The following is a 27,214-nucleotide window of genomic DNA, read 5'->3' as shown; positions in this document are numbered from 1 at the left end:
CTGATTTAGAAGTGAGGAAATAGTCCCTGAGCACTGGGAATGGAGTGAGTAGTGTTAATATGTGCATCTCTTTCCCTGTTACACTTAGGATCATCTTCATTGAGATGTAATTAACCTATAATGATGCACCCATTTGAAGGGTTCAGTGCATGAGTTTTGGCAAATGTAAACATTTGTATCACCTCCACAATCAAAATAAAGTGTTTCTGTCCCCACTAAATCCCCGCCAGTCCCTTGACAATAAATCTCGAGCGCCCCCTTCCTGCCCCTGACTAGAGGTACCCACCGATCTGCTGTTATAGAAACTTTTAACTCTTCTAGAATTTTTTAATAAAATTATCACCAGGTATGTACTTCTTTGTGTCTCGCTTCCTTCACTCTGCATAACCCATGTTGCTCATGTATCAATTCATTCTCTCTCATGGCTAAGTAATATTCCATTGTGTGGATATATTACAGTTTATCCATTAATCAGTTGATGGACATCGAAGTTTCCAGTTTTTGGCTATTGGGAATAAAGCTGCTCTGAACACTCTTGTGTAAGTCTTTGTGTGAACATGTTTTCTTTTCTCTTGTGCGAATATCTAAGTGTTGGGTTGCTAGGTCACGTGGTAAATGTGTTATTTTAGTTTACAAGAAACCACCAGCTGTTTTCTAAAGTGGCTGTCCCATTTTGCATGCCCACCTGCAGTGGATGAGAGTTCCAGTTGCTCCACATCCTTGTCAGCACTTGCTACTGTCAATCTTTTAATGTTAGCCGTTCCAGGAGACCCTAATGCACTTTCGATGACGTTTTTCAGCTTTTGCTGCCTTTTGGGCAAAGCTGTGGTTCTGTGTTTTGATTTTATGTGTTCGGCCAGCTGGTGGGATCTCCCGGATGGTGGGAGATAATCACATGCTAGCTTTGTCTTTTCCTTTCTAGTCTTTATGCTGCTGACTGACTGCTTCTCTTCCAATTGCAGTGGTTGAGACCACAGTGCAGCACTGGATAGCACCAGTTGGGGTTTTTGGGGTTAGTTAGCTGTGAGTGTTCTTTTTTTGTTTTGTTTTGTTTTTTTGTCTTTTTTTTTTTTTGAGGCAGAGTCTTGCTGTGTCGCCCAGGCTGGAGTGTGGTGGTGCCATCTCAACTCACTGCAACCTCTGTCTCCTGGGTTCAAGCGATTCTCCTGCTTCAGCCTCCCAAGTAGCTGGGATTACAGGCACGCACCACCATGTCTGGCTACTTTTTGTATTTTTTTTTTTAGTAGAGATCGGGTTTTGCCATGTTGGCCAGGCTGTTCTTGAACTCCTGACCTCAGGTCATCCGCTTGCCTTGGCCTCCTGAAGTGCTAAGATTAGTGAGTGTTGTTCTCTTTTTTTTGAGTCGGAGTTTCGCTCTTGTTGCCCAGGCTGGAGTGCAATGGCGCGATCCTGGCTTAGCGCAACCTCCGCCTCCCAGGTTCAAGCGATTCTTCTGCTTCAGCCTCCTGAGTAGCTGGAATTATAGGCATGTGCCATCACGCCCAGCTAATTTTGTATTTTTAGTAGAGACGGGGTTTCTCTATGTTGGCCAGGCTGGTCTCAAACTCCTGACCTCAGGTAATCGGCCTCCCAAAGTGCTGGGATTACAGGCATGAGCCACCATGCCTGGCGGTGTTGTTCTTAACACTCATCTTACAGATGAGGAAACTGAGGCTCTGACAGGTCAGGTGACTTCCATTCCGACAAGAAATGAAACTCATGACTCCGAGTCGTGTGCCCTTCCCCTGCTTCAGGCTGGGAGTCGCCAGCTCCGTTTGTTGCAGTGATGTGTTTGCCAGTCCAGAGGGTCATGCCAAGAACTGGTGGCTGGTTGGGGCCAGGACCACCCGTCTTTTTCCTGGAGTTTCCTCTGCTGGAGAGATGAGGGTGTGGCGGCGACGCTGTGCCTTCCGGGTCACGCACTGTGCTTCAAGCACTGGGCGCTGTGAGTGTCAGGCGTTGGCCTGCCCAGGGTCTTCCTTGCTCAATCCTGTTGTCTTGGGCAAAACCACACCTGCCTTCCGGGGAGCTATTTTGGGGCAAGGGAGGAGCATGACACATGGAAGCCCAGGAACGGGCTGGGATGAAAGAGGGGGCCTCCTTCTCCTTTTTCCTTGCCTGAGGGGTGTCAGCTAAGATGACTTTTCGGGGAAGGAGGCCCGTAAATTAAATAAGCAATCCCGTAAATAAATAAGTAATGAAGTTAGCGGGGTGCCTAATTACATCAGATTCATCATTGTGGATGGATGCCTGCCCGATCATTGTACTTGTTTTTAATCTTCGGCTCTGACATGTGTCTCACAGTCATCCCCACCCCAGCTGGAGGGAGGAGGTGGAGAGGCGTGCTGTAGGGGCTCCCAGAGAGCCTTGGTGGTGGTGGTGGTGGTGGTGGTACGGGGGTGGGGGGGGGGCGGTCCCTGGAGGGAGGAGGTGGGGAGGTGTGCTGTAGGGGCTCCCAGAAAGCCTTGGTGGTGGTGGTGGTGGTGGTGGTACGGGGGTGGGGGGTGGTCCCTGGAGGGTTATTTCCCCAGTCTGCCTGTTTATGGCAGTCATGGAAGGGATGACGAGGTCTTTTCGGCAGTGAAACCTCAGGCGGCCTCGGGCCATCCTGATTCAGCAAATCCCTCAACGGGCCGCGCTGAAGGGTAGATGACCAACACGGTGCCCTGCACAGATGCGGCCACAGCACACACAGCACACCCTAGAGGGCGAGGCGGGGAGGATGCGGGCCAGGGCAGACAACCTGAGTGCAAAGTCCCAGGGATCCAGGTGGACCCGTCTTTACGCTGCCGTTGGATTTATAAACCTACTAGAGCTTCGAAGTGGGAGCATCTGATGGCAGTGACAGCAACAGTCCTAACAGGGTTTGTGATCGTCATTGTGTCACGCTTTACATGTTATAATTTATTTAATTGACCGGGTGCGGTGGCTCACGTCTGTAATCCCAGCACTTTGGAAGGCTGAGGCAGGAGGATCATCTGAGGTCAGGAGTTCGAGACCAGCCTAGCCAACATGGTGAAACCCCGTCTCTAATAAAAACAGAAGAATTAGTCGGGCGTGGTGGCGGGCGCCTGTAATCCTAACTACTGGAGAGAATTGTTTGAACCCAGGAGGCAGAGACTGCAGTGAGCTGAGACCGTGCCACTGCACTCTAGCCTGGGCAACGGAGCAAGACTCCACCTCAAAAAAAAAAAAAAAATAGGGCCAGGTGTGGTGGCTCGGGCCTGTAATCCTAGCACTTTGGGAGGCTGAGGCGGGCGGATCACAAGGTCAGGAGATAGAGACCATCCTGACTAACACAGTGAAACCCCATCTCTACTAAAAAAAAATACGAAAAATTAGCCGGGCGTGGTGGCGGGTGCCTGTGGTCCCAGCTACTCAGGAGGCTGAGGCAGGAGAATGGCGTGAACCTGGGAGGCGGAGCTTGCAGTGAGCCGAGATTGTGCCACTGCACTCCAGCCTGGGCCACAGAGCGAGACTCCGTCTCAAAAAAAATAAATAAATAAAATAAAAATAAAGTAATTATTTCATCACCTAAAAGCTCTTGTAAAGTAGGGGTTATCATCATCGCCTCTTTACATATGAGGAAACTGAGGCACAGAGAGGTTCCGCGTCTTGCCCGAGGTCACACAGCCAGTGAACTTTGCACTCAGGTCGTCTGCCCCGGCCGGCGTCCTTCCCACCTCGCTATCCAGGGCATGCTGTGTGTGCTGTGGCCACGTCTGTGCGGGGCGCTGTGTTTGCCATCTACCCTTCAGCGCGGCCTGTTGAGGGATTTGCTGAATCAGGATGGCCCAAAGCCTCTTGAGGTTTCACTGCCGAAAAGATCTCGTCATCTCTTCCACGACTGCCATAAACAGATGCCATTCTGAACCGTAAAATAAAATCGTGTTTCACTAATGACAAAGCAAGCCCATTTGCTGAAATTAAAATAGCTTCTTTCCAGATCTTCTCTTTCTCTTTCAGGGGCCCTGATTGGCTGGCTCTTGGGAGACTCTCTGTCCTGCCTGTGATAATGGTCCTTAGACCCATAGTACAGATGGAGAAACTGAGGCTCGGGGAGGTGGAGTGGCATGAGTGAGACCACACAGCTGGGAGGTGGTGAAGCTAGTATTCTAGCTGCCTGTTACTGCCTGGTTTGGGGAACGGGGGCCACCTCATGTCCCTGATGTGGAGGGGGCTGCCTGTCCTCTCCGAGAAGTGCAGGAAGCTGTGTGCACTCCAGGCTGGCTTAGCTGGGGTCCTTGCTGTGGCTGACTGGTTAGCGTCCTGTCTGTCCGGTGGGGAGAAGAGACCAGCTCTGCCCCACCCTCATGGTTGCTCATCAGGACCTGAGCATGTGCTGGATGTGGACAGAGGATGGGGGTGGCTGGGGGCAGTCTTGTCCTCGTTCGCTGTCCACGCAGCCCCAGGGTGCCCAGCCAGAGCCCACACCTGTTCCCTCTGTGGTGCCTCTCTGTATCTCCAGACTCCAGCTCCTGTGTGAGGCAGTGGGGCCTGAACCCTTGGGATGTCTGGGCCTCCCCCGGGGGCCCAGGGAGGGAACACCCTTTGCTTTCCACGGTGTACTTGTGCAGCCAGACAGGGCCTGCGTTTCTGGGCTGTGGCTTGGATGGGAGTGGGAGTTCGCACATTCCCCTGGTGCTGACTTCAGGGTTGTGGGGTTTGGGGCTCTCCCTGCCCCTCACTGTAACCTGGGGTGGAGAGAGGAGTTGAGGACAGACCCACATGAAAAATTGTGTGTGTCCATGGTGTTCCTGGGGGTTGGAACAATCCAGAGAGGCTGCCTAGAGGAGCTGGAACACTCACATTGAATAATAAGCAGCCCATCTTGGAGGGACTAATGTGTGTATATGCTTCATACGGGACCTGGCACAGAGCAAATACCGTATTTACTATAAAAGCTAACATTTCCTGATCCTTTTCTTGCCTTAGTGCTGTGTGTGAGTTGCCAGTATTATTATTATTAACATTAACTACAATTTCTAACATGCACCCCATACATACACGCATGTACTCTTTGCAGCAGCCTTAGAAGGTAGGTGCTATTATGATCAGCCCTGTTTTCTAGGTAAGGGGGCTGAGGGCAAAGAGAGGTTAAGGGACTTGCCCAAGGTCGCCCAGCTGGCAGAGCTAGGATGTGAACCCACAATGCCTGACCCCAAGGCAGCTGCTTTTCATCGTGTGGATAGTGCAGTTGCCACCTGCAACCCTCCCTCTGCCCTGTGGGTACGCCGGTCACTGCGGCAGCCAGACTGGATCTCTTGGCAGGGCCACGCCAGCTGTGGGACAGCCTCCATGTGCCACGTAGGGCCCTCAGGCACGAGCAGCTGCTCTGGGCAGTGTGGGATGGTCAGGACGTGGGACATCTGCTTCCTGCCTCCCTGCAGCCAGATTGGTGTCCCCACGGCCTCCTCTGGGTCGGGGGGTGGCAAACACAGCAAACAAGATGCAGGGCTTTGCCTTGTGGATCACACAGGCTGATGGGGAGATGGGCAGTGCCAAAAAACAAACAGGATTTTGCAAGGCAAGAAAATGCTGCCTGTGAAATAATACAGGGTGGGGAGGTAGGGGTGACTTCAGTTTCGGGGAACTCATTTTAGGTGAGAATTCCAGGGTAGCTTCTGAGGAGGTGACATCTGAGCTGGGCCCTGGACAATAAAGAGGCCCCCGCTATGTGAAAGGAAGGGGGTGAGGGAACAGCAGGCGCGAAGGCCCTCCGGCCACCGTGTTTCAGGCATGCTGACTGGGGCTCTGTGCCTCAGTTTCCCACTCTAATGGCTGGAGCAGAGCAGGGGGTCCCCAGGAGGGCTTCCCTGGATCTGAGACTGTTCTGCAGACCTCCGGGGGTGTGCTGTTTTTCACATTTAAGGCAGAAGTCAAGTTTAATGACTTTTGCCTTTCTCTTTTGTTCTTTTGCTCCACAGTTAATTTACATGTATTTACATGGTTTTAATTTACATGTATTGGGCACGTGGCATGTTCCGGACTCACGTAGGTCACTGGGATGAGAACGGTTTAGAAGTTGGACATTGCCTATGCCTTTGAGTTTAGTATCCAGAGGGAGAGTGTCAGTTAAACAAGCAAGTGCTATCGCGGGTGGTGAGGGTTGTGAGGATGATGTTCAGGCATTCACCTGGGTGAAGCAAGAGCTGAATTAGTCTTCCATCAGGCCAGGTGTCCAGGGGCGAGTCATTCAAGGGGAGACGTGGGGGTGATTAATTAGGAGCAGTTAGTTAGGGCTCCTGAGTTGTGGCAGAGACACACTCCAGTCCAGTTAGGCCATGATGGGGAGTTGATGGGTCCTCAGAGTGGCCAGGATAGGACATGTTCAGGCATGGCTGGATCCAGGTGTTCAGACAATGCCTCTGGGAGCTGGCTTTGCCTCAGCTGTGCCACCTTCCATGCGGGCCTTGTTCTCAGACAGGATCATGCCACCAGCCCAGCCCAGCCAGCCAAAGAGAAGGAGAGTCACCTGGCATCCCAGGAGGAATACTCCTTTCTCTTATTTGAGTGAGGTGTTCAACATTTGTTCCACTGTTTACAACAGCAAGAGGAGGTGGCCAAAGTAGGGATAAGGGGACATCCCAAACTCAGACACAGGGAGGAAAGGAGTGAGTCAGTGCAGGTCAAAAGGGAGGGGTGGGGATTGTGGCTAACTGGCATGCTAGATATTTTGATGGTTTTCCAAGAGAAGCTGGAAATCTGGATTTTATAAAGAATGGCCCAGTTTTTAAAAAACATTGTATCGGCCAAAACAAGTTTTCTTCATGGCCACAACTGGCTGTCACCATTTTATAGCCTCTTCTTAGCAGTGACTTGTAAAGTATTTTGTCCCCACTGTGATCTGGGTAGAATGTCCCATGGGCTGTCCCGGAAGGTCCCAAGTCTTGAGAAGTCACGTCTGACACCATTGGAGATGCCATTTCTGAAAGTCAAGGCCCACGGTCACAGCAGCTCTCAGAGAACAATACCATGTCTCCAGTGGGGCCTGACGTTCTTGGAGACAGTATAGTCTAGTGGTTAGTGTCATAGACTCGGGTTTCACACTCACTGGGTTCAAATACCGACATTGCCACTTCCTAGCCCCGTTCTCTTGGGCAAGTCACTTCACTGCTCTCTGCCTCAGTTTCCCAGTATGTATTAATGGAATGGGTATAACAGCACCCCATAGGACTGTTGTAAGGCAACCTTGTCCAACCTGCGGCTCAGGACAGTTTTAAATGCAGCCCAACACAAATTTGTAAACTTTCTTAAAGCATGAGATTGTTTTTGATTTTTTTTAAGTTCATCAGCTATTGTTAATGTTAGTGTTATGTGTGATCCAAGACAGTTCTTTTAGTGTGGCCCAGTGAAGCCAAAAGACTGGACACCCCGATTGTAAGGCACAGTGGAGGCCCCGTGAAGCTCACTGACCCTGGCACATTGAGAGCTTGGGTGATGCCGGCCAGTGCGATGTGTCCTTCCCGGATTGGGTCCCTGGGATCCAGCGGCTGGCCTGGAGCATTCCTGGGCACTCCTCTTTCCTGTGCCGCTGCCTCTTCTGCTGGGGTGTGGGTTCCCAGGAGCCCCTGAACAGGCAGCCACCTGCCCCCTGCCCCCAGCCGTCCTTGCCAGTTGCCGGGTGCCCGTGCTATCTATCCTGGCGTGCCGGATGGTGTTGCAGTTGGAAGTGAGTCTTGAGTGAGCAATTAACTCTGCCAGCTGCCAGCTCACAGCTGCTGTGGGTGGGGGCGGCCCCTTTTAAAAATAAAAACAACATGCACAAAAACAGCCCTGGAGTCCCGTTGGCTTCCCTTAGCCGACGTGGTCAGGGCTTCATTTTGATGCTTTTGTGGAGAAGAATCCCGGGCCTGGATGGGGAAATAGGATGCATTTTGGTCTGGGGAGTGTCTTTATTTGGGGGCAGAGGTGAGTCTGGCCTCGCCATCCACGAGGCAGGCCCCTTTCCTCAAGCCGCCCACAAGTGGCTGGCTCATGGATGCCTGCCACAGGGAAGGGGATTTGGGTTCCTCGGGGTCAGTTTTTAGCAGGCTCAGGCCGGGAGAGGGTGGCTGTGGGACCTCTCAGGTCTGTTTCCAGCTCTGTGGGCTGTATGGGGGTCCTGGGGCCATCTTGGAGATCCCCAGAGCTCTCCTCTGCAGCTTCCAGCCAGTTTTCTGGAACTAGCGGGAAAGGAGAGGGGCACCAAAGGTGTTTCTGGGCATACGATTGCTGCCACTTTGAGGTCGTGGCTTTGGTAGTGGGTTGAGTTGTGGCCCATGAAACGTAGGTCCACTTGGAAACCGTGAATATGACCTTGGCCTTATTTGGACCACAGGTCTTCGCAGATGTAACTAAGATAAGGGTCTGGAGATGAGGTCATCCTGGAATAGGATGGGCCCTAAATCCAATGACAAGTGTTCTAAGAGAAGACACACAGCGGAGAAGGCCACGTGAAGACGGAAGGAACACCAGGAGCCACTGGGAACTGGAAGACACAGAGAAGGCTCCCCCTGCAGAGTCTTTGGAGGGCGTGTGGCCCTGGTGACACCTTCAGCTGGGACTTCTGGCCTCCAGAACTGTGAGAGGATAGGTCGCTGGTTTCAGCCACCCGATTTGTAATAATTTGTTATAGCAGCCACAGGAAACGAACGCAGTTGTGAATTTTATTTTAGTCACTCATATATTTAAAAATTAAAATGTAAAATGTGACTTTGTCTTGTTCACTACCGTATTTCCAGTGCTCAGCACATACAGTAGGGGCTCAGCAGATGCTTCTAGAATGCCTGATAGCTCCAGGCCTGGGTGAGGAACTCCTACCAGCTGGGAGTTGGATGCGGCTTTCAGGAAGTCGGTAAACTGGGCTGGAGTGGCGTGCATTCAACAACACCATCTTTTAATTTATTTATTTATTTGAGACGGAGCCTCGCTCTGTCGCCCAGGCTGGAGTGCAGTGGCATGATCTTGGCTCACTGCAGCCTCTGCCTCCCGGTTCAAGCGATTCTCTTACCTCAGTCTCCTGAGTAGCTGGGATTAGGGGCATGTGCCACCACACCTGACTGAATTTTGTATTTTTAGTAGAGAAGGGGTTTTGCCATCTTAGCCAGGCTGATCTTGAGCTTCTGGCCTCAAGTGATCCACTGCACCCGGCCTATTTATTTTTAATTGAGGTGAACTTCACATCACATATAATTTACCATTTTAACGTGAACAGTTCATGAGTTTTTAGTGCAGTCACAGTGTTGTACACCCACCCCCTCTATCCAAAAAATGTCCTCGTCACCCCAAAAGGAAGTCCGTACCGGTGGGGTCACTCCATGTTGCCGCCTCCCCGCAGCCCCTGGCAGCCACCAGTCTGCCTTCTGCCTCTGTGGACTTACCTATTTTGGGTATTTCTCATGGACGGAATCATACACTGTGGGTTTTGGCTTCTTTCAATCCACACAATGTGTTTGAGGTTGATCCGTGTTGAATGGTGTCAGTCCTTCATTCCTTTATATGGCGGAATTCCATTGTGTGGTGTACATCAATAGAACCATTTGATATCTAGGTGGCTTTTCAGATGAGGAAACTGAGGCTGCCCAGGTCACGGAGCCCTGGGGCCCAGGATTGAGGAGGTGCAGATAGCCAGACATGTCTGGCTCACGGTGCTCTCTCTTTCTCCTGCCCCCTCCCTGCTCCACTCGTATCTCTGTGCCTGGCCAGGAAGCAGCAGTGCGTGGGGAGGAAGCGAGTGGGGGGTCTCTTCCAGCTGGAGCTGGATGCTGAACTGTAGCTGCGGCTGTGGGTCTGGATCTGGCCCTCAGAGTTCTGGCTCCCACTTCCCCCCTGCGCCCTGCACATGTAGTTCCTGTTGACCTGGGTCCAGAGAGAGGCAGCAGGCAGGAGCGCCCCCATTCGCCAGCCGAGCCTCCTGATGCCTCAAGAGGCTGGGGGCCTTGCCTGGGGCCACTCAGCTTAAGGTCCCCCTGCCCCTTTCCAGACCCCCTTTGGCCCACCGCCCCGGCCCCTGTGGCCTGCGGTGAATCATATTCTGGGGGGGTCTTCACCGATCTTTCCCACCGTCAAAGCTCTGCTCAGCAGACGGGCTCCAGGAAGTGGCCTGTCGGCAGATTTTGGCCAGGGGATGCTTTTTGAAAGTATGGAGGGGTGGTCGCCTTTGGAGGCTTGCGTGATAGGGAGTTCTCTTGCTGAGCAGATAACCAAACGCTGGCTTATTCTGAATACGAGCTTGGTTTTGGCCACAGACTCTGTCTGGGGGTTGCTGCCTGTGGCTGTTTCTGGTGTTTGATGATTTGTGGTCTTCATTAAGTCACTCAACAACAACTTGCTGCCCAGCATCTGGCGGGGAAGACACAGGAAGCAGAACGAGTGGCCGTGAAGAGACACGGCCCAGTGTCAAACCTGCCCATAGCACACAGTCGCTCTGAGGGGGTGGGAGGAGTTACTGCAGATTCCAGGGCCAGCCTTTGGCAAAGGTCTGGATGCAGGTCTGTGTCCAAAACAAACAAAAACGAACAAAAGGAGGTGGGGAGGCCTGACTCGGCTGCTCTCAGGCACTGCTTCCTGGTGGTGTTTGCATGGGGTCAGTTTGGCCGCTCCTGGGTTTCATGGTTCCGCCTGGTCTTGGCGATGGTCTGGGTGGGAAGACGGTGCTGGATCTTTGGGCTAAAAATATGCCTATGCCTTCCTGTGCCTCAGTTTCCCTACCTATAAAAGAAGGCTTAAGAGTAGCAGAATCCCACCTTTGGCTTTGGGGCAGGTCTCTGGAAAACCCCCAGGGGTGTTTCCTAGGGAAGTCTGGAGGGCCAGCTGTTCACGGGAGACATCTGGCTTCCAGGGGCCTCCACAGCCACCACGCTCATCCCCTCGTGGCCAGTCTGGGCCCCCTGTCGGTCCAGTGGCCATGGGCCCGTGTCACAGGCAAATCTGGTGCTAAAACCCTTCTGTGACTCCTTGTGGCTGAATTACCATGTGGATGGCGGAGACAAGCCAGGCTTGCCCAGTTCAAGTCCCAGCTCAGCTACTAGCTGTTGACCTTGGGCAAGTCCCTTACCTTCTCTGGGCCTGCCTCCTGCTCCGTCTGTGTATGGCGGCTCAGGGGCATACCTGCCTTTGCCGCGGTGGTGTGAGGCCAGCTGGTGAACCAGGGGACCCACTTAGCACAGTGCTGGGCACACAGTCAAAGCTGCTGGGCTCTGTGTGCGTGGCCACTGTTATTGTTATTAATGTTATTACTCTCAAGATGCTCCTGAGAGTACAAAGGATGACAGTGTTATTGTTGGAGTTGAAGGCCAGGCCCAGCGTCCATCTGACCACTTCTGCTCCACTCCTATTAGTGTCCTGACCTCATCGTCATACTCTCCCCACCTCGCCCCTGCACCCTGGCCATGCCAGCCTCTTCTCTGCTTTGACAACACACCGCGCGTGGTCCAGCCTCCAGACCTTCACATCTGCCATGCTCCTGCCAGGGGTGCCTTCCCCGTGTCTGCACCCCGGGACCCTTGTCATGATTTGGGCTGCTGTCCAGGCACACATTCTTAGGCCCAACTCTTGGCTGCTAGGGGCAGGGAAGTGAATCTGGAGACCCTCGTGGAGCCTCCTCTGCCTCCTGGGAGCTCCAGCAGCTTCCCCTGGCACCTCGTCTCTGCTTTCCAGAGCGCTTGGAGAAGCAGAGCTCAGCCTGCCCCTTCTACGGATGGAAAGTTGACACCCAGAGAAGCTCAGACTTGTCTCTGAGTCACACAGCTAATTGCAGCCAAGGTTCAGACTCCTGGCTGACTACCAAGCCATCGTTGTTGGCCTGTGTGTGTGTGTATTATTTGGCCATGTCTTCTTTTCTAGGCCTGTCACCGAGATGACCCTAGATCAGAATGCTAGTGTGAGGGGGTCAAGCTTTCTTTTCCTAGGATTAAAAGAAGGACAGAAATATTTGCAAGGGAGAGCCTGCCCCTCTGGCCATCTGGCCCTCAGGACAGAGGATGGGGGAGGCATGGGCCAAGGCCTGGGTTCTGAGCCAGTCCCGAGCCAGGCCCCAGCCAGGGCGCCAGAGCCACGCCGCAGGGTGGAGGTGCAGGTGCGGCCCGAGGCTGGACAGTCCAGGCTGGGAGGAAGCGGGTTAAAGGGGGAGAAGCGGGGCTGGAGCTCGCTTTCGCCTGCCAGCGAGTGAAGAGTGAAGAGGTTTTTCTAGCCGAGCTATAAAAAGGCCTCACAGTGTTTCAGCTCCCGAGTGTCGGCTGGAAGCCCGCCAGGGTTACCATGGCGATGAGGAATTATTACTTACTGCCAAGGCTGGGAGAAAAAGCTCGTACTTTTGGCTTCCAAACAAGAGGAGTGGACTTATGTAATTCTCTGTGTTTATAGGCCCGGAGTGGCAGAGGCGAGAACGGACCGCTGGAGGCCCGACGTCTCGTTCGCGTCCCAGCCGTGGGGTCAGGCGGCCCCGCTCTTGTTGCTAGTGGGCCTTGGCCTGCCCGGGTTTGGGGGGCATCGGGCTGGAAGCCTGGGGGGCCTGGCCTGGCCCCGCAGGGCCTCCCGGGCCGGGATGGGAGCTGTAGTCTCGCGGGAAGGTGAGGCCGCCCTCTGGGGCCGCCCCTCTGCGGGTGTCATCCTGGGGGAAGGATGAGTCTGATGTTGGCTGCGGTGTGCCTCCTGGAAGCCGGCAGCACAGCCTGTGTGTGTGGACTCCGCTGGCCCGCTGGCTGGCACTTTTTCTTTTTCTTTTTCTTTTTTTTTTCTTGTGGGAGAGTTACTTCAAGTTGTGTTTGGAGCTGACGTGAGTGAGGTTGGTCATGTGCTCGGGTAAGAGAAGTCGCCGGGCTTGGTGTGCGCAGGGAGGCACAGTGTGGCCGGGTCACTCTGGCCGGGAGAGGTGGGCACAGACTGGGGTGGAGGGCTGTGGCCTGCAGGCTCTGTGCAGGGGGCGCTGGTTGGGGGCCAAAGAATTCATCTGGAAAGAGCCCCAGTTCTGTCGCTGGAGGTGGTGGCCAGGGCTGGGAGCCGAGTGGCTGCAGGTCAGCCAGCGGGGGCGGCTGGACCCTCCCCTGGCAGCACAGTGTTTTCGGCCCTGAGCTCAGCGGGATGGTGGGCAGGGCTGTCTTATCGGACAAAGTTGCTGCAGGCACAGAAAAGAGCGCTCCGAGGCGCTGGCCGGGCCGGCCAGGGAGAGGCTTCTTGGCCAGCCCGCGTGGGGAGGGGACCTGGAGGGGCACCAGGCTCCTCTCCCGGAGCCTCGGTGCACATCCGGCGTCCCTGCTGGGGAGCATGGCGAGCCTTGGGGACTCAGGGGGCTTCTGTTCCGGAGTTGACTTCAGGAGGGTGTGTGATGGTGGGTGCTCCCGAGGCTCTGCCCTGGGGCGCCGGGGTGGGCTCAGGCAGGGGAGAGCCAGGTGCAGGCAGCGCTGCAGCCCGGCCCCGGCGCCCGGCTCCCCACCGAGGTGGCGCTTGGCTCAGTGCCTGTGTCTGGTTTGAAATCAGCGCCACCGGCCCAGGCTTGCCCAGGGACTTGGCAGTGAGCAGCCGGGATAAACACTGGAAAGTTGGAAGGGCTTCCCGAGCTCACAAGGAGCCTTTAGTTGCAAGCTGGGGGAATGAGGGAGCGATTTGTCCCGAGGTCTGGGTGCGCTGCGGCCGCAGGGAGGTGGAGGGGATGGCTCCTGCGGACCTCCGAGCCCTGGCTGGGGAGGGGAGAGGGCTGGGCTTCCAGGCAGTGTTGCTCCTTTGCCACAGACCTGGGTTTGAGTCCTGGTTCCGTCCTTTCTATGCTGTGTGACCTTGGGCATGTCGCCTCCCCTTTGCAGACCTCAATTTCCTCGTCTGTGAAATGGGGCAACAGTGGGGTCTACACAAGCATGAGACTGACGGGAGAAGGAGCTGCAGTTTTGGGGGGAACTCGGTGCAGACTGCCTGGGTTCCTGTCCTGGTTGGATGCTTCCTAGCTGTGTGACCTTGGGCAAGTAACTTACTGTCTCTGAGCCTCAGTTTTCCCATCTGGCAAATGGATGTTGCATCTTTCCCCACCTCGTAGGCTGTATGGCTTAAGGGAGTGAATGAAACCTGCCTTCTGGTTCATAATAGGCTCACAGTCGATAATTCACTGGCGCTGAAGTTGTTTTCTCGATGCTAACAATACACGCACCTGGTCTGGGGGCGGGGGCGGCCCTGGGATTTCGGCATCTCAGGGTGATGGTGTTTATGAAGTTGTAGTGGCCGGATTGAGGTTCCAGTGCCAGCTCGACCCCTCAAGGATGGTGTGACCTTGGGCAAGTCCTGGAATCCCACCGAGCCTCAGTTTCCTTGTCCCTTACCACAGTGGTAGCACTGCAGCCTGCCGGTATGTCTTGGGAGAGCCCGAGAGAAGCCTGAAGGGGTCCGCGCAGTGCTGGCCTGGGTGGGCCTCCGTAATTGTAACCACAAGGTTGGATTTACGTTCGAGTTCCGTCCAGTTTTCTTTTGTTCTCTGCAGAGAGCTCTCCTGTTTTATAGAAACCCGGGCCCAGATAATGGGAGATAGGCCGGGTGGGTGCTTCCCAGGCTCTGCCTTTTTTTGGGGTCCCCAGGTCTCCCCCCATGCCTGCCTGTTCTGCCCCATCTCCCACTCAGCCTGAGCTCCTCCGTGCCAGCCCTGGGCCAGGCACCCCCCACGGTGGTATGGCCTGGGGCTGGGGCGGGAGGGCTAGTTCTCCTGCGGAAGGTGGCAGCCATCCTGTGTTTGTAAGTGACACCGGATGCTGGGCCAGAGACTGGCTCAGGGCCTCCGCTCTTGGGCCAGCAGGAGCCAGTGGGAGTTCCCCGGGTGTCCAGGCCCCCCGTGCCAGCTGCCTGTTGTCTCATTGTCGTGGAGCCTCTCCTGGGACCTCAAGAGTGGCCTCTGAAGGCGGGGGGTGGTCATACGTGTCCCCTTGTCACCCCCAAGGCCTTGGTGTCCACTTGGGTTGGCCACAGAGCTGTGTTGTGGCTGCCCCTGACCTTTGCCAGAGTCCTCAGGGACTCGATTTTCCTACCCAGTGGAGAAGAGTCCTGGGTAAGGAAGGTTCAGAACAGAAGTCAGCACAGGGCCTTTGTGACGAGGCAGCTCGGCATGGACCGGTTGTGATCACTGGAGTCTGCACGTGTGATAAGAACACATAGAACTAAATACATGCACACTCACACTCACACGCACACACACATGCACATACCCGCACGTATACTCACACGCACACTCACGAACATGCACACCATACACACACAGTCACACGAACATGCACATGCATACACGCTCGCGAACATGCACACGCATACTCACATGCACACTCACAGTCATACGCACACTCACACTCGCACACACACACACCCATACTCTCATGCAGACACCCACACAGATACACGCGCACATGCACACGCACACACACACACAAGTGAGTGCATTGGACACTGCTGCGGATCTGCATATGGCTGGCTCTATCCATGCTGCCTTCCCGGTTATGATATGGATGATGAATTGTCGTTGTCTCAGGATGTTATTCTTGGGGGAGGCTGGGTGAAGGGCACACAGGATCCTGGGATCTTGAGATTTTTTTTTTTTTCCTCCTTTTTTGAAACTGAGTCTCACTCTATCACCCAGGCTGGTGTGCAGTGCAGTGGCGCGATCTCAGCTCACTGCAACCTCTGCCTCCTGGGTTCAAGCGATTCTCCTGTCACAGTCTCCCAAGTTGCTGGGACTATAGGCACATGCCACCAAGCCCAGCTAATGTTTGTATTTTTGGTAGAGGACTCCCCCATGAAGTTGGCCTGTAACTGAGCTTGGTCCCTTGGACATCCCAGGGGGTCCAGGCAGGGTTTGCTTTGTGCCTGAGGATCACAGAGGGCTCCAGAGCATCCCAGGCTGGGGGACAGGTGGTACCTGCAGGGCCTGTGGGGGCCCCACGACTGAGCTGCTGGAAGGGTGTTCCTGTCATCACAGTGGCGTGGTGGAGGCTTGTGTCCTGTGGGCATCAGTGGTAGCTTAGGGTCTGGAGGGACAGGGGTGGAATAGGGTGTGGGGGCATCTAGCCTCATGAGCCTCTTTGCCGTTCTTTGGGGCCCCAGATCATGAGCCTACCTCAGGACCTTTGCACTGACTATAACCTCTTTTTTTTGAGACAAAGTCTTACTCTTTCCCCCAGGCTGGACTGCAGAGCTGTGGCCACCTTTCTTTCAGGTTCAAGTGATTCTCCTGCCTCAGCCTCCCGAGTAGCTGGGACTACAGGCGTGCACCACCATGCCTAATTTTTGTATTTTGAGTAGAGACAGGGTTTTGCCATGTTGGCCAGGCTAGTCTTGAACTCCTGACCTCAAGTGATCCACCCACCTCGGCCTCCCAAAGTGCTGGGATTACAGACCTGCGCCACCGCACCCGGCCTGGCTGTAACCTCTTCTGGGAACACCCTTTCCTGAGACCTTCAGCCTCCCTGATTTAGGCCTCTGCCAATCGTGCCTCCTGAGAGAGGCCTGATGTCAGGTTGTGACTCCCTGTGACACCTTCACTGCTCCATGTAACACCGTCGCCACCGGGTTCTGCTATATGCCCGTCACCCCGTCCCCACCTTATTTGAGTCTACTTGGACTGGGTGGCTCACAAACAAGAGAACTTTATTGCTCACAGTTTTGGAGGCTGGACGTCCGAGACCAAGAGGCTGGCAGATTTGGTGTCACGTGGGAGGAGGGCCTGTTTCCTGGTTCATAGGTGGTGGCTTCTCCCAGGCAGAGGGCACGGTGGTTTTCTGGGGGCACCAATGCCACTCGTGACAGCTCGTCACCTCCCAGAGGCCCCATGCTCTGACACTGTCCCATGATGATTAGGTCTCAACATACAGATTTTGGGGGGACATAAACATTCACACTCCAGCAACCCTCCATCCAGGATTTTGTTCATCTTGGTCACTGCTGTGTCCCCAGCACTGGGTATGTAGCAGGCACTTAGGAGACAGTTGTGCCTGACTCAGTGTCCCCCACGGGGCCTCAGCCTGTCCCCTCCCCATAATGGGGCCTCTCTGGGGAAGGAGGCCCTGCATTTTGGGGACGATTTAGAAAACCGGGAAAAGTTCTCACGCTTTTTCTCTGATTGCCCCTGGGGTACCCACCAAGCATCCCAAGAGAGCCTACCCCTCCTAGATACGGCCATGAGAAGGAACCCAGGGGTGCCGTAGGCACAGGGAGCGGGGGAGGGGTGCCGACAGCCTCAGCCTTGTGTGCTGAGGACCAAGGCGGGGTGAGCATTCCACATACCTTAGTTCATTGTGTCCTTCCCATAGCCTTGTAAAGTGGGCACAGAGTCACCCTCTTCTGATAAGGCACAGAGAGGGTAGGCAGCTTGCTCAAAGACACACAGCTGCAGACCTGCAGTATTACCAAGTGAATGGCATTTCCAAGGCAGTTGCTTCTTTGCTCAGGGTCATGCCTAGCATGCTAAGGGGATCCCCCTCTTTCATCCCCAGAAGTCCCTCATACTATTCCTGTCTTCCGAGGCGGTCCTGTTTTCTGGGCATCTGGCTCAGAACTGGGAGGGTCCCATTTCCCAGGCTGAGAGAATGCCTCATTTGGCCCAGAGGAGAGGCCCAGAGATGCCCACACTTCTGAAGGTTGGGGGGTTGGTTTCCAGTGTGGCTTAGAAGTTAGAGGGCAGGAGGGGCACCCCAGAGTGGAGGAACCGCCCCCTTCCTCCAGAGTCGCTCATTTGCATGACAATGAGCCCTTTGTTTCTGGGGCCAGCCTCCTTCCCAGGGCAGTAACATCATTCCTGGCCTGTGATGTCATAATGGGCCCTTTCTGTGGCTGGGGTCAGAGGCTGGGTGGGCAGCTGTGTGGGTCGGGCCAGGCCTGCTAATAACCAGGGAGGTGGTGATTGCCAGGGACCCGTGTGCCAAGCTGTCTCCTTCCAGGGTCTCGTTGAATCCTCCCGAGAGAGCAGCGGGAGGTGGGATTTGCTCCCCTGTTGACACTGGAGCAAGCTGAGGCTCCAGGAAGCCCTCCCTGGCCCCACCGTTTGTCTGGTCCCCCCTGATGAGTTGCTTCAAGCCTCTCATTGACCTGTGGAGTGGGGGTGACTCACTGCCAGCTTGGCCCTTAGCTGAGAGGCGTGGGCGTGAGAGTCCCTTGTTTCCTGTAAACAGGAGAGAGGCCCATGCCCAGCGGCTACTGTGTTGGGGCCACTCAGAAAGCCAGGTTCAAACCTTGTCTTCACTTTGTCCCCACTTTGTCCCCTGGGCATCAGCTGAACTCCCTGTGCCTCCGTTTCCCCCTCTGCTTCATGGGGTTCCGCTGGGGCTTGGACTCAGAGCTAGGCAGGGAGTGAGTTTTCAGGAAAAGGGCAATGTCAGAGAAGGCGGGGGCTGGTGGAGTGGGGTGAGTGGTGATCCCCCCAGGAAGTAGGTCCATGTCCTGGTAACCCAGCCCCTGTCAAAGAGAGACCGTATTTGATAAAAGGGTCTGTGCAGATGTGTTCTGAGATGAGCTCATCCTGGGTTACCCAGGTGGGCCCTGAATCCAAAGACCAGTGTCCTTAGAAGAGACAGAAGAGGCGACAACAAGACTACCGGAGCTACAAGAAGACGAAGGCAGAGATTGGAGGGCTGAAGCCACAAGCCAAGGAATGCCTGGAGCCACCAGCATCTGGAAGAGGCAGGAAGGAGCCTCCCTTTGAGCGTCTGGAGGGAGTGGGGCCCTGTGACGCCTTGATTTTGGACTTCTGGCCTCCAGAACTGTTAGAGAATAAATTGCTGTTGGTTGGTGGCTCACACCTGCAGTCCCAGCACTTTGGGAGACCAAGGTGGGCGCATCACTTGAACCCAGGATTTCAAGATCAGCCTGGGCAACATGGCGAGACCCTGTCTACAAAAAACCACAAAAATGAGCCGGACATGGTGGCAGCATGCCTGTAGTCCCACGCCGAGGCAGGAGGATCAGTTGAGCCTGGGAGGTCAAGGCTACAGCGAGCCATGATTGTGCCACTGCACTCCAGCCTGGACCACAGAATGAGACCCTGTCAAAAAATAATAAAAAAACAAAAATAAATAAATCAGTGTTGTTTTAAGCCTCCTGGTTTGAGGTCATTTTTATGGCAGCCCTGGGAAGTGAACACAGCTGGCGATGCCAGTCTCTGGAGGTGGGGGACCTGGCCCTGATGGGGGTTGGTACTGTTCCCCACTCCAAGCCTGAGGGTGCAGGACAAGTTTGGGTGGCCGAGAACCCCTTTGTGCCTGGGAGCGCAGTTAGCCCCATCCAGGGAGTCCGGACTTTCCAGGAAGGAGGCCTTGCTTGAACCTGCCTTTCTTGCTGAGAACCAAATCCACAGGGCCCTAGACCCCACCTGCCACCTGCTGTTCGAAGTCTCCTCAGACAGCCTTGCTAAGGGGACAGGACCCAGAGGCAGGAGGCTCTCGGGTTCTACCCTGGCTTCGCCCCAGGCCCCGGACACTCTTCACACACATCTAGTGACTCCTGCAGAACCTGGGTTGCACTCATTCCCCAGCAAGCCCCGGGTTTGCCAGGTGCCCTTGACAAATGGAGAAACTAGGCCCAGAGAGGGCAGGCTACTTGGCAGAGGCCACACAATTTCTTAGTGGCAGTGATGGCCTTATAGTCTCGCCATGGGGGCTGACACTGGGGCTTCCAGGAGTGGGGATCAGAGTTCTTGGCCACATGGAGACCTGGAGTGGAGCCGGCCGGCTGTGTGGACTTAGGGTCAGTTACCTGATATTTGGGACACTTGGCTGCCTTTGATGGACCTGGCCCGGTGTAGGTGGCACCACGAAATCTGGGTTTTGAGCACACCCTGTCTGTGCTCTCGGCCTCAGTCTCTCTGTTTGCAAACTGGTCTTTGAGCTTCAGCGCCACGTCTGCGATTTTGCTGTTAGGATGTTCATGCATTCAGCAAGCATTTATTGAGCACCTGCCGTGTGCAGTGTGCTGGGACTCTGGGGGACACAAAGGTGTGACTCTTGCTTCGTGGATCTTGTGTTCGGGGTTGTAGGGGGAGAGGAAGTGAAGCAGCAAGGGTTGGAGTCCAGATTCCAGGTTCTTATGAGGGAGGTCACGGAGCTGGGGCTCTGAGGGAGGTGAGGATGTGGCCTTGCCTCTCCTCTTGGGCCCGGGGTGGACAGTGTGCAGCAAGCTCTCAAGTGGACATGGAGATGCCCACAGCCTGTCTGCGCGGCCCATGGGCACCTCTGGCTGGCAGGACCTGGCCTGGTCTCGTGAGCAGGGATATGGGATGGGAGGTCTGCAAGGCCTGGCTCCAGCCTAGTGGGAGAGACTACAGTCTCCTCCAGGCTGAGCAAGAGGCGTGGGTATGCCGGTGACGGTGACAGCATCCCAGGACACAGTGGGTGAGCTGGACACAGGAGGTGGCTCGCCTGGGTTTGCATCCAGGCTGTGCCCTTGCTGGCTGTGTGACCTTAGGCAAGTTGCTCAGCCTCTCTGTGCAACAGTCTCTCCAGCTGTAGAATGGGAATGATAACAGAATCCCTCACAGGGTCGCTGTGATGGAAGGAGCTGGTGCCACCAAGTGCTGTGTTGGGGACTGACTGCACCAGTGGCTGTGAGGTGTCCCCTCCCGTGGCTGGTCAGGGTGGCAGCCTGGAAGATGGAAGTGGCGTTTGCTCATCTTCCCGCTGACCTGCTTCTGCCTGTGCAAAGAGCCTCAGTCTTCTGGCTGGGAAATGGGAGCTGTAACAAGCACATGGCCCCATGGAGGTCGGGAGGAGAAGTGGAGCTGGGGTGCATCAGTGCCTGTGGGGTGGGGGCTTGGGGTCGCCACCTGCTCCAGTGGGTCGCCACCTGCTCCAGATTGAAGCCTTGGCTGCCCCCGAGGCCTGGAGCAGCCACTTGTTTTACAACCCAGAAAACTGAAGGCCCAGCACAGATGGCCCCAAGACATGCCCATGGGTACAGCCCATGTGGTGGCTCCTGGCTGCAGACAATGCCTCTTTTTTCTGGCCTGGCGGGAGCAGCCCAGGCTTGCTCAACCTGGCCTAGGTTTATCAGCACATTTGGTTCTGCGTGCGGCTAGCAGGCACTCCCTCCGAGAGACACCGTGATGTTCCTCCGGAAACCGAGGTCCGGAGGCTTAGGTTACTGTGGGGGGCGGCCGTCGGGGGGTGCGCCTGCCTCTGAGAAGTGATCCAGATCAGAGCTGGGCTGTGCTGGGCAGCATTCATCTGCAAAGCTGCCGCTCTTTCACCCGTGAGAGCCACTGACAGCTCAGGAAGGGACTGGGAGCCGCCCACTCTCCCTTCAGGGTGACACAGGACAGCCTCTCCCAGGCTCCTGCCTGGCCCTTGCCCCTACACTGAGTCTGACCCGGGTCTCCCATTCCATTTCTCTGGCCTCCTCTTGGCTGGCTTTGGACCTGTCCTCACCTACATGGATGAGAGACCTAGTGGGTGGAAGAGATCTGATTCCAGGGAGATCCTATCTGAGAGTCTGTGTTTCAGGAGGGTTGCTATCTTAGGTCTCTTGGTTGCAATGGACAGACTCCCTCTGCCTCCTGCATTTAGCACAAATAGTTCAAGTAACCAAAAAACCTCAGGGAAGCTTCAGGCACAGTTGGATCCAGGTGCTTCCCACTTTCAGTCCCTGATAGCCTGAGACTAATAATTGCAGTTCAGTAGCCCCAGTGGAAGGACAGCTTCTTGTTCCCACTATTCGAGCAAATACCGTGGGAATGAGTTTTATTGCCTCAGCTTGAGAGTTCAGAGTTAAGCCCCACCCCGTCCCCACCAAAGCCAGTGCCACTTTGGCTGGAGGGCAGGGTCAGCCTCCCTGAGACCCCAGGACTGAGGGTGCGGGGGGGTGGTTGCCCAGGGAAATTGGGGTGTGGTGCGCACGGAGTGGGGCCGGGTGGGCAGACACTGTGTCTGGCTGCCTGTGTTGGAGATGGGGCCAGGTCAGGGTCCCTGCCTGGCCCAGCCTTTCATGGCCAGTTTGTGTCCCATTGGGGTGAAGGAGGTGGTGCCAATGAGTCACTGGGTAAGTTTCATTCCCGTTATATTTAATAGTTGGGGGCCTCTTGGGTCCCCCCTCCAAGCCGTTGATGGAGCTCTGCCTCCTGTCCCCCCATCACCCCACTTCAGCTCCCCAGCCTTCCCTCTCCCCTCTCATGGCTTCCAGTGACCACGTCATAAGCCACAGGTCACGTCCTGGCAGCCCCTGGGCTGTATTTGGGTGTCAGACTGATTTATTGGGTTGGTTTTATAGTCAGTGTTTTTTTAGAAATATTGGGAGATGTCTCAAAATTGGGCTGCTTGGCTTTGCTGGAAAGATTTGGACGCCGTGGACCCCCCCGTGTTCCAGCAGGGTCTGGAACATCAGGAATGTTTGGGGGCCACATTCCTGAGCCTCCGCTCAGCGTTGGCTGGGGCTGAGCTGAGGTCACCCCCTTCCTGCGGGCCCCTCCCCTTGGCGCAGTGCCTGCCTGGGCCCCTGCGTTCTGGCAGGGTCTTGGGTATCTACAGCTCTCCTCTTGCTTTTTGTTCCTGCCCTTCTTCGGGTGGATCATCCGATCCCAGGTAGGCGCTTAGCTTCAGCTGTCGCCACTCCTGGGCGCTGAAGCATTTGTTTACTGTCTGAGTTCCTGGCTGCAGGGGCCATAGGACCTTTTGGGTTCTTGATCACTGTCCCGTCATCAGACATTTATTGATCAGCGCCCCTGGGGTAATTGAATGGCCCAGAATGCGTCCACTTCTGAGCATTGGACCGAGCTGATGTAAAGTGGATTCTTCCCGCTTGGCCTGGAGCCCAGGCAGCAGTGGGGTCCTCCCAGCCAGGCCTTTTGTTGTCCAGCCTGGCCACTTGCTGGGGGCTGGGAGGGGTTGGGGAGGCAGGAGGGGGCCCTTGTGGAGTGGGTGGGCTCCGTCGCCGTAGACGCTGCTGCTGGCGCAGCTATTCTTAGCAGCAGAAACATTTGTCCTCATTCACATGTGGTGGATGCCTCCGGGGATCTGCCCTGAAATACTAGGGGCGACCCCATAAATTCCTCAGAAAGCCATCCTTGAGGGCCTGCGTGCATGGAGGAGAAGCGGGAGGAGGCGTTTCCGGCAGCTGCACAGCTGTGGATGTGTTTGCCAGATGCTGGAGGCAGGGAAGTTGGTGGGAACCTTGGGGAGGCTGCCTTCACACTCGGGGTCTGGGCATGGGCATGAGCGGGTGGGACAGAGACTGCAGACTGACTGGCAGAGAGAGGGGCTCTGGGCCTGGCCTCGAGTTTCGGGGTCCAGGGGCCCCTCTGAAGCAGTCAGCCCTTCCCTGGGCCCGGGCTCTTTTAATTGTCCCTTGAGACCATCTCGGTTGGAGGCAGCTGGTGAGGGGACAGCTCAGCTTACTGGGCACTTCTGAGGGATCAGAGGTGCAAGTCACTGCCCAGCAGGCCCAGCCATGCCCTACGGCCGTCATGGGGTCCTGAGGTGAGGTGGGCCAGAGACAAGGCCTGGATGCATGCTGCACTTGGCTCTGAGGGCCTACTGAGTGCCGGGGCTGCTGGCAACACTTTGCCTTTCATGCGGGCAGCCTGAACCTTTGGGGCCACCATGGAACAACACAAGCACAGCTGAGAGCTCTTGACTAGCAATCAGGGAAGCCTCCCTGGAGGAGGTTTTGTTTTAATTTTAAATTGTGGTAGATACATATAACGTGAAATTTACTTTCAGCCAGTGTTAAGTAGATAATTCAGTAGTGTTAAGAATATTGATATTGTATAGCAACCCATCTCCAGCACTTTTCATTTGGCACAACTGAATCGCTCTGTTCAACAGTAACTCCCCCTTCCTCGCTTTCCCCAGCCCCTGGCCCCAACCATTTTCCTTTTTGTCTCTATGAATTCAGTGACTCTAGCCACTTCCTACAAGTGGAATCGCACAGTGTTTGTCCTTCTGTGGCTGGCTTCTGTCACTCAGCATAATGTTGGGAGCTGTGTTTCGGGTAGTCTGGGGTTGTTGGTTCATTCCTGGCCACGCAGCAAAACGGACGAAGACCCAGGACCCCAACCCCGTCCCCATCCTTTAGAAACCCCAGGTCCTGCCACCTCTCCAGGTGCTGACCAGGAGCCCAGCCCCAGCTCAGCCACCCAGCTCCCTGAGCCCCACTCCGGCATGGCCTCCCTCCCTCCCACAGCCACAGCCCCAGGGGCGCGGGGTTAAGTGGTTTGCCCAGGTTACACAGCTGGTGCCAGCACCTCCCTCCCCACCGCCCAGACACCAGCCTCCTCTCTGCCTCCTCGCTTCCCTCTGCAGAGAAGATTGCTGTCGGGAAGGCCAGATGGAGGAGCTGGGTCTAATGGAAAACACGTCCCTCCTGGGGCGCCCGGAACTTAATGAGGAAGAGGCGGCAGAACCAGGCGTAATGTTTGTGAAATACCCAAGCTGGGAGGGCTGTTCCCTGTGCACGGCTTCTCGGGTGGAGTCCCAGGAACCAGGAGTGCAGGGAGGGTTTGTCGTGCTGTGGTTTATCTCCCTCTCTTCCTTTTAAAATTAAATGGAAACAACAACAAAAAAAGGAGTGGAGGAGGAAGTGATTTTGAGCAGACCTCATTGTGGCGGGGGAGCAGGGCGGAGCTGGCTGCCGTCCAGCGGACAGGAACGCTCCAATTAAATTGGAAACAGTAACGGGCCTCCTTGGAGGCTCCGACCAAGGCCACTTCCCTTCTGTTCACTGAGGGCGGGCACCTGGGCTGGCAGAGCCATGGGGAGGACCAGGCTTTGGGCACACGTATCCTACCTGTGACCTTAGGCAAGTCAGTTTTCTGATCTGTTCAGTGGGGCGAGTTGTGTTTGATGAGGGGAACCAGAGTGTCTGCTGCCTCTGGTCTTCACCTGAGATAAATGTGGCCTGGAGTGGAGGTGGGGCCTGCTGTGCCTGGGGTGAAGGGGTGCAGGAATGGGGGAGCCTGGGGGGGCTTGAAGCAGAACGTGGGGGATGATAGAGGCTTTCCCAGTGGCTGAGGAACCTCTAGGGAAGGGGAGGGACGGGGCAGGTGCTGGGGATGGGTTTTGCACCTGACCTGTTTTCCCCGGGAAGCAGGAGCAGGATGTGGCATTGGGGAGACAGGAGTTACGGGCAGGGGCATTTGGGCTCACTTGAGAATCACAGACTCCTCCCAGACTCAGTTTTCCTGTCGACAAGGTGAGGATAGCCATAGTGACTGGCTTGGTTAACATCATCGCCATCACCTCCCTCCTTCCCCCAAGTGGCCGGCGTAGCAGAGCGCAGTAACAGCCATGTTCTCCTTCTGGGGGCTCTTCTGTGGGCCAAGAACTGCACTGAGGTTCTCGTAGCTCTTTTGTCCAGTGAATCTTTCCAAGCGAAGCTCAGAGAGGTCAGGACCTCACCCAAGGTCACACAGCTTGGAAGTGGCGGAGTTGGGATTTGGAATTGATCAGCATGCGGAAGCCCTTTGGAATGGCAGTGTCTCCACAGGAGGTGGCTTGGTTGAGAGAGCACTGGCTCATTTCAGTGACTGAGGGGCCATGACTCAGCCCACAGCCTCCATGACTCCTGCTCCTACAGGTGCTGCTAAAACTGCCGAGGAGGAAACCTGCCTGGTGCGGGGGACGGGGGACCAGGTCCATGGGAGCGGCAGGGGGATCGGGCCATGACACCAGGGGGGCCCCCTTGGGGTTGGGGGAAGGTTCCAAGGAGGTGACAGTGGAGGTGGGAGCTGAAGGCTCAGGAGAAGACAGACTGAACCTGCCCCGTTGAGTCCCACCAGCCAGGCAGGACACATAAACAAAGGTAGCTGACTAGGAGGGGACATGGCGAATAGGGAAAGACGAGCCCATCTGGTGTAGATAGCCTCTGCCCTCTTCCAGCCGGCCATGGCCGGAACCTCAGTTTCCCCTGTCAAACGATTTTGTGGTAAAATACATACAAAAGATACCATTTCAGCTATACTAAAGTGAACAATTTGTTGGCATTTAGGACATTCACAAGGTTGTGCGATCACCACCTCTGTCTAATTCCAAAACACTTTCATCCTCCCAGAAGGAAACCCCATACCCGTTAAACCGTCACTGCCCCGCCCTCCCTCCCCACAACCCCTGGCGGCCACGGGCCTTCCTTCTGTCCTGGGAATCTGCCCCTCCTGTGAAATAAATGGAATCCTGTAGTACGTGGCTGTTTCGACTGGCATCTTTGCCTTTGTGCCGTGTCTTCAGGGCTCACCTGTGTTGTTGCTGAGTCAGCGCTTACCTTTGCCTGGCTGAATCAGAGTCCATTGACAGACAGCCTGCGTTTGTTTAATCTGTTTGTCAGTAGGTGGACATTTGGGTTGTTTCTGCTTGTTGGCTGATGTAAATAGTGCTGCTGTGGGCATTCTAATCCTTTCTGTTTGTTTTGTCACCAGTTTTCAGTTCCTTGGGGGTGTGTAGCTAGGAGTGGCATCACTGGGTCATGGGGTAATTCTGGGTTTAACCTAGTGACTGTTTTCCACAGTGGCTGCACTGCACATCTGACATTCCCACCCGCAATGTGTGAGCAGCCCTCGTTAGAAGCCAGACATTCCACATTTCCTGTGAAATCCCTCTTTATAAGAGCTGGTCTCTGGGGCTTAGCTGAGCTGACCCTGGGGTAAGGAAGCAAGTCCCAGGAAACTGCCCAGAGGGAGCAAGTCTGGGACCTGATGAGACATTCCAGGCTCCGGGCAACCCAGCTTTCTGGCTGTAGCCTGGCCCACATATCTCTAGCCTGTACATCTACCCAGGGTCAGGGAGGAGGAGTCCCAAACTGGAGTCCTCTCAGCCTGTCTCCTCAAACCCAACTCGGGGGAAGGTGTGCTGGTTTGTGCTGAAAAGGTGGGGAACTCGGGGGAGTTGAGACCCTCCCATGCTGAGTCTGGGTTTGGGACTGGAGGCAGTTTTCCCTAGGGTCTTTCTTACTCAGCAGGCTGGGGCTTGGGGAGCACTTGTGTGGGTTTGGGGGTTCCTGAGGGCAACAGTGCCCTTCTGTGTCCCTCACGGAGCTGGGCACATGGGAGGGCCTGGGAATATTAGCAGGATGAAGGCATGCTTGGCCCTGGGGTTTGGTTAGAAATGTAAGACCAGAAAAACCCTGGAAAATGAAGCAGCTAAGTTGATCTCCATCTGATGATCGGTCTGTGCATGCATGCATCCATCCATGCATCCATGCATCCATCCATCCATGCATCCATCCATCCATGCATCCATCCATCCATGCATCCATCCATGCATCCATGCATCCATCCATGCATCCATCCATCCATCCA

General features: G+C 55.3%; 1 protein-coding gene across 17 annotated transcripts in view; it reads left to right on the top strand.

Moving 5' to 3' along the window:
- NCOR2 (nuclear receptor corepressor 2) overlaps positions 1-27,214 on the top strand; it is a 250,101-nt gene that overhangs the window by 37,818 nt on the left and 185,069 nt on the right. The window contains exon 1 of one of the 17 annotated variants that reach the window (XM_073021209.1): positions 12,603-12,766. The exons of 15 other annotated variants lie outside the window; for them this stretch is intronic. The gene's annotated coding sequence lies outside the window, so the exon portion shown is untranslated. Of the gene's footprint in view, positions 1-12,602; positions 12,784-27,214 lie in introns of those variants that run through there. One more of the 17 variants, XM_073021208.1, reaches the window with a different exon arrangement.

This window comes from Chlorocebus sabaeus, chromosome 11 (genome assembly GCF_047675955.1).
Source record: "Chlorocebus sabaeus isolate Y175 chromosome 11, mChlSab1.0.hap1, whole genome shotgun sequence".
Lineage (NCBI taxonomy): Eukaryota > Metazoa > Chordata > Mammalia > Primates > Cercopithecidae > Chlorocebus > Chlorocebus sabaeus.
Note: the sequence above shows the minus strand (reverse complement) of the source record. Positions and strands in the feature narration are given on the sequence as shown.